This window comes from Mytilus californianus, unplaced genomic scaffold (genome assembly GCF_021869535.1).
Source record: "Mytilus californianus isolate M0D057914Y unplaced genomic scaffold, xbMytCali1.0.p SCAF_3, whole genome shotgun sequence".
In the NCBI taxonomy this organism is placed as follows: Eukaryota; Metazoa; Mollusca; class Bivalvia; order Mytilida; family Mytilidae; genus Mytilus; species Mytilus californianus.
In genome coordinates, this window is record NW_026262679.1 from 111906339 (window position 1) to 111912717 (window position 6379).

Consider the following 6379-nt stretch of genomic DNA (forward strand, 5'->3'; position numbering starts at 1 on the left):
ATAGATTTATAATGCTTATTAATATTCGAATGCAAGGGGCCATACAAGCAGCCTTATCATACCCTTCTCCGTTGCAAGCCAAGGATGTAGAAATAAATGATAAACATGAAATGCAACAGAGAAAGAGCAAGTTAAGTGTATGACGTGAAGTAAATTGATCTGCGAGAGAACTTGGCAAACAGATGCAGGACGATGAAGAGAGGACCACAACTTTCGTTTGATTTTATTTTACTATAGCAAAATAAGTATTCTAATAAGCTGCAATACAAGGAATATTGATTTAAGGTTAAATACTAGTCCTTAAGTTAATGCAAAGCAAAAGGCATTATGCCAAAACGTGTTCGGCATTTTGATAAATTTCAAATATTTTAAGGTTTGCTGTCTGACTTACCTTCACTATATTTACATTTCCATTACCTAACAGTGTGACGTGAAATTTTTCCAAATGTTACATTAGTAGCATTCATTTAATATGCAACACAAACAAATTAAATGCATGTTTTGGGAACCCAAACTGTGATTGTTAGGGTCTTATTGTTCAGCTTGGTTTGGTTTTAACAATTTTTAAATTCTAACATTTTTAACAAATACGATCTTTTGAAACATGTAATATACAAAATATCACGAATTATAAATTTTTATAAAACGTACATAGAAAAGTATAGATATTCTGATTCCTAGAACTTAACTTATTTTTCCCTGGTGAAACCCAGGAATGTCAATATTTTAATGTCAAGAGAAACATTGTACCTTCAAAGCCGAACAACTTGTTCAACATAAACATGACGAAATGAACTGACGTTGACAAATGTTGTCGGGATTTATATAAATATATTGTTTACTGAAACATACGATTATTTCAATTCAAGGTTTTGAAGAGACTTAAAATGTGTATCCTTCGCATCTGTATTCTGATGTCTTGTTCAATCATATGTTTAAACGGTGCAGTAATTAGGCGGAACTTAAAAGACTTGAAAATCCAGTCATGTAAGCAGAGGGTTTCCGGGTAAGTTTTTCTCTTTTTATACTTGCTTTATTGTGCTAAATAAAAATACTTCGACTAGAATTACAAGGTAAAAGAGAAAACTATGTGGCTAACATCCGTTTTGGTAAATTTCTTGAAACAGTCTATGGTTATACAGTCTTTTATGAAAAGGCAATGACAAAGTACAAAACTGAAGTTAATTTTGAGAGTGAAAAAAAATACTGCACAATATTGAGGCGCTATAGGCCTGGGACTATAGTATATTATGTCCCAGTATAGGCTAAGCCCGTGGAAAAAATCTTATCCTCTGGCTTGGTACATGCATACATTGTCAGTTGAAAACGACATCGGGCAAATTTGAACGGAACTTACACGAATCCGGGTCCGTTCGCTCCCATTCACGTTCGCCCCCTTTCACGTTCGCACCCTACACGTTCGCACCCCGGGTCCGTTCGCATCCTACACGTTTGCACCCCTTTTATTTGTTTTGTGTTAAATATAGTGTCAAATGTTTGTTTCAAAATGAAGTTACTTTCTGAAAACGATTTTGTGTTGAAAAAATTTTTTAATCGTGTTTTAGTTTAAAAAGTGACTTTCTAAAAAGTTTTTTTTGAGTTGAATATTTTTTTAATGTTAAGATATCAAACCGCTATTAAACTCAACAACAACACTTACCTTTTTCTTTGATTGCCAGTCATGTTTCATTTATTCCATCACTGAGTCGTAAAAAAAAAAAATAAAAAAAAGTATATTGGTCAAATTTGTTTCGAAGGTTATCTTATAGCTGGCACAAATTTATTATTATTCCAGATTTCGCTCTCACAATATCAACATAAGGGAAAATTGTAAGAAAGGGGAAATTCGATGGACATTGACAAAGAAATATTTGAATTTGACTTTCCAAACCTCCGACACCAAAGAGTTATGCTTCAGCTCTAGAGCACCGAATGGACTGCAGAAGTATGCCGTTAAAAGATTAAAAGAAAAGAAATTGGTTAAGTTAGGAACGCCGAGAAAAGGTATGTCAATTACAAGTAAAATGGTTAAAAAATTAAAGTAAATGGCACATCCTTTTATTGAAAGTCTCGATTCAATAAAATTGCTTACTTTACGTCATTTAGTCTCTGGTGGATAGTTGTCTCATTAGCAATCATACCACTAGTTATTATTGGTGCAACCCTCTGTGATGAGATAGAATATCATAATTAGTGCAAATTCAATGCAGACTTGTCTTTAACGAAGTTCTTACTCGTATTATATGAATCAATATGTTTAAAGTAAACCTTTTAGTTAAGTAAGTGAGGGCATATAAGTAATTAAAAATGAGATGAAGTTGGCGTCATTGGTTGCTCTATGTAATAGATAATGAAACAAAATGATAAAACGAAACAAGCACAGAGCAGGTTCAACTGGTTGTCGTTTGTTGCTGCATATCATATTTGTTTTTCGTTTGTTGTTTTGCATATAAATCAGGCTGTTGGTTTTCTCGTATGAATTGTTTTACATTTTGTCCTTTAGGGGCCTTTTATAGCTTGCTATGCGGTATATGGGTTTTGCGCGTTGGTTATGGCCGTATGAGGTTACTTACATTTATATGTCATTTGGTCTCTTGTAGAAAGTTGTCTCATTGGATATCATACCACATCTCATTATTTTATAATCAAAGCAATATTTGTTCCAAGCTGGCTTAGAAGACTTTGTGTTTTTCGATGTTTGATTTTACTATTTTCTATGACTGACAACAGCGATATTAATATGTTGTTGTTCAGCACATCGGACACAATTTTGAAATTTAGCAGACTGATGTATGGTTGGTTGTTTTCAAACATGATGGTTTTCGCAAAAATAAACACAACAGACCGACATACTAACAAAGGAAGACTTAAAACAGGTGATGGTAGCCAATTTCATGGCTTCTGTTCTTGTTGGATAAAGAATATAGGAAATAAAGACCTCAAATACGGGGACATATTTTCACTATGACCCAATTGCTTTCATTTACAAATATATACAAATATATATATATAAATAAAATGTACATCCAGAAATAAGGTACAACGGAAGGAAACAACAATTCTATTTCTGTTTTTCGTCTTAACCGTCAGTTTAGAGTTCAACGACGAATGCAAAACATTAGAATAAGTTCAGACTGGATTTTGTCGGTCGGTAAACTCGACAAAGGAATTGATTGATGGCAATGAAACTGTTGGGACAACATGCACAGTGACGTTTGGTATTTATTGTAGTCTTTGATTGATGCAATGAAACTGTTGGGACAACATGCACAGTGACGTTTGGTATTTATTGTAGTCTACAAGAGAGTTTGTTATTCCTTATTATTATACTTCACGTAAAAATGCAATATTTTGATTGGCTTATACGAGGGTGTTAATTTACTCTATTCTATGGTAAATACTCTATTGCCCTTCACGGAAACGCTTGATCAAGTGTGCGCTTTATTAAATACGACTCTATCCTATGGCAAATACTCTATTACCCTTTACGGAGACGCTTGATCAAGTGTGCGCTTTATTAAATACGGATGGTTGTTATGTACAAGACGTCATAGTTTATTACTTTGAATTTGAAATTTAATCGACAGTAATAACAGAACATTCAGTATAATAAATTAAATAACACATATCTGAGAGGGTGACAGAGCAGATTGTTACCCCTCGAAAAGACATTGTCAACCTTGGCTTCGCCTCAGTTGACAATGTTTTCTCGGGGTAACAATCTGCTCTATCACCCTCTCAGCTATGTGTTATTTATATACTGTTCAATCGCGAAATATAATGTAGCTATTGAGAGGAGGTCTTTCCAGACGGATTCAATATTAGCTTTATATATCTTATTATTTTAATATGTATACTTTAAGGGGAAATTTTGGATCTTCTGTGCTTTAAGAATTCTTCTTTTCCGAATTGATGTGTATTTTTTTTTGTCTCGATTGATTATTACATGCACACAAGTATTTGTATAGTAAAACTTACTATAAAAATCCTTGTTAAACATGAAGGTTGAAGAAGGAAAGAAAGTATTAGAATTAATGACATAAAGAAATACACTTCTTTTATTATAAGAAAATAGTTGGTCCTCAAAGCTAATAATATAATTATTTCGCTTCATTTAACTTCACTGTTCATTTCATGTCAAACATTTTACAACAATCTTTTATTATCCACTTTGTTTATAAAATAGACATGAAAAAATAATGTTTTAAGATGTTTTTATTGAATCAAGCAAGTTCAAACATCAACTACTTGACGTTTACCGGAAAAGAAATGTTGTTTTACATGGTTAAGGTATTAATTTAATGCGTTCCTCTTTACTTTTACGTAAAATAATGGAATCTAAATTATATTCTGTTACAGGATTTGACACCTGCACTTCAATAATTAAAGGCAAAACTACCATCCGAATCGATCCAACTGGAATGTATTACGGGTTGTACGTGCGTTATACGATTGTCCCGAAAGACCGTACAGTTTGAACATGTTATACAAGATTTTTATACAACTTTTACTGTTTTGTTTGTTAATATATATCTCATGTAATGTCATCATACTTTTAGCACATTGTAATGTAATAAATTTGTTTTTGATTATACTTGTACTTGCACTTGACTACTGATACGAAAGAGACCTAAGGTCAGGGAGATCTCTAAATCAGTAATGCATTTGTGGAATAGACAGCTTTTATACCACTCGTCTAAACTCGGTCGTTTCCGTTCCTCCATATAAGGATAGAAGGAGAGTAGCGGATTCACCCGAGGTTTGTCGATTTAGTGATTGTTATGAGTTGTCCCTCCACCTAAGGTTTCCTCTATTTGGTACTCCGAGAACAAATGACAACAGAGCGACAATGTCTGTCATAAAAAGTATCGTGCATGACTTCATTTACAAGATTTTACATGGCATTTGTTTGCTGTATCGCCAACAATATATAGAGAATGTAACAGGCCTTGGTTCCTTTCTTCGGCTTCTGCTATACTTTTTGTCCTTTTTGGTTTATAAGGCCTCTTCAATTTTTGGATATGTTTTGGGTTTTCAAATCTTTTGACCTCGAGCATCACTGAAGATACATTTATTGTTGAAATGCGCATCTGCTGCAGATTTTTTTTTTTGGTAAAAATTAAGTTCTTTCATAAACATGGCTGTTTTAATATCACACCCGTATCAAATTACCAAGACACTCTGCTCGACGGATTAGGTACACAGGTACGAGACGAGATTTGTTTTAATATATCTATATGTTGAATACAGTTAGTGAATTCAGTATATGTGCATATATTTTTAATAAAATGTAGTTTCAGCTATGATTTGGTATGTTTGATATGAAAGGGTGTGTTGTATTGAAAAAATCCATATCATATACAATTTATTATTTGTTTTTTTTTCACGTGACCTGGCTTAATAAAGATTTTGGGGTTTGATAAAGCCTATGCAATCCTGTCTAATATCCATTTTATCACGGTTGGCTGATAGAGAACGATTGTCATTTGTTGTATTTTACATAAAATTTACTTGTATTTACTTCTAAGTTATAATAAATATATCTATTCTAATGCTTAGCTATAGTGACAATTATGTATTTAGTATACTGCAAAGGATGTCGCACACGAATTCTCCCCCTTTGTATAGTATCATTTTTACATTACGAGGTTCATAACTTTTTCGAAATCTTAAATCCATTTCAAATGATTTTCAAAATAAGAGCTAGTCAAGTTACGTCATCAGGAATTAGTCAAAACGAAAATTTATGCAGGCATTGTGTTATTTTAAGATATATCAAAGTAAGAGGACTATCAATTCGAATTTTTGAACTTGTTGTTCAGTAATTTATATACACGAACTATAAGAATTCAAATAACATTGAGATCTCCCTTTTATGATCGCGGTTAAGTAAACTATTCAAGTGTATGCCATTAACGTTGTAAATGAATGCTGCGATGGATTAAACAGACTCTACCTTAATCGTAGTTTTTGTAAAGTCAAGTCCGGTTAATCCTTCACAGTCTTTAAAACATCAAACACATACCATTACTACTAACATTTAATGGTACGTAATCGATTTGTTACTGATGTTCCTAGTACAACTCCGTGGTGTAGAAACTTAGACGGGTACTACACAACTTGCTGAATATTTCCATGGTATGAAAATAACAAAAAGTTTATTGGAGAAGACGTAACTAAGTTGTAAGACTTGTGTCAGTCCATTTTAACAGTAAAATATGTTTAAACTTTAAACTAACAAGAAGTTTAAAAGTAAACAACCTTTAAATTGAAAAATAAAAATTCAGGTGATCTGTTTGTTCACTTATCCACCCTCCCACTAGTATTTCAAATGCAAAAAATGTAATCAACAGAAATGAAATTCTTCTGGTGAATCCGA

General features: G+C 32.8%; 1 long non-coding RNA gene across 1 annotated transcript; it reads left to right on the top strand.

Moving 5' to 3' along the window:
* The first annotated feature begins 444 nt into the window (after nt 1-444).
* On the top strand, nt 445-4592 carry LOC127735848 (uncharacterized). The gene is made up of 3 exons (XR_007998601.1): nt 445-1006; nt 1796-2004; nt 4360-4592. It is a non-coding gene; the product is annotated as an uncharacterized LOC127735848 (long non-coding RNA).
* Nucleotides 4593-6379: the final 1787 nt, after the last annotated feature.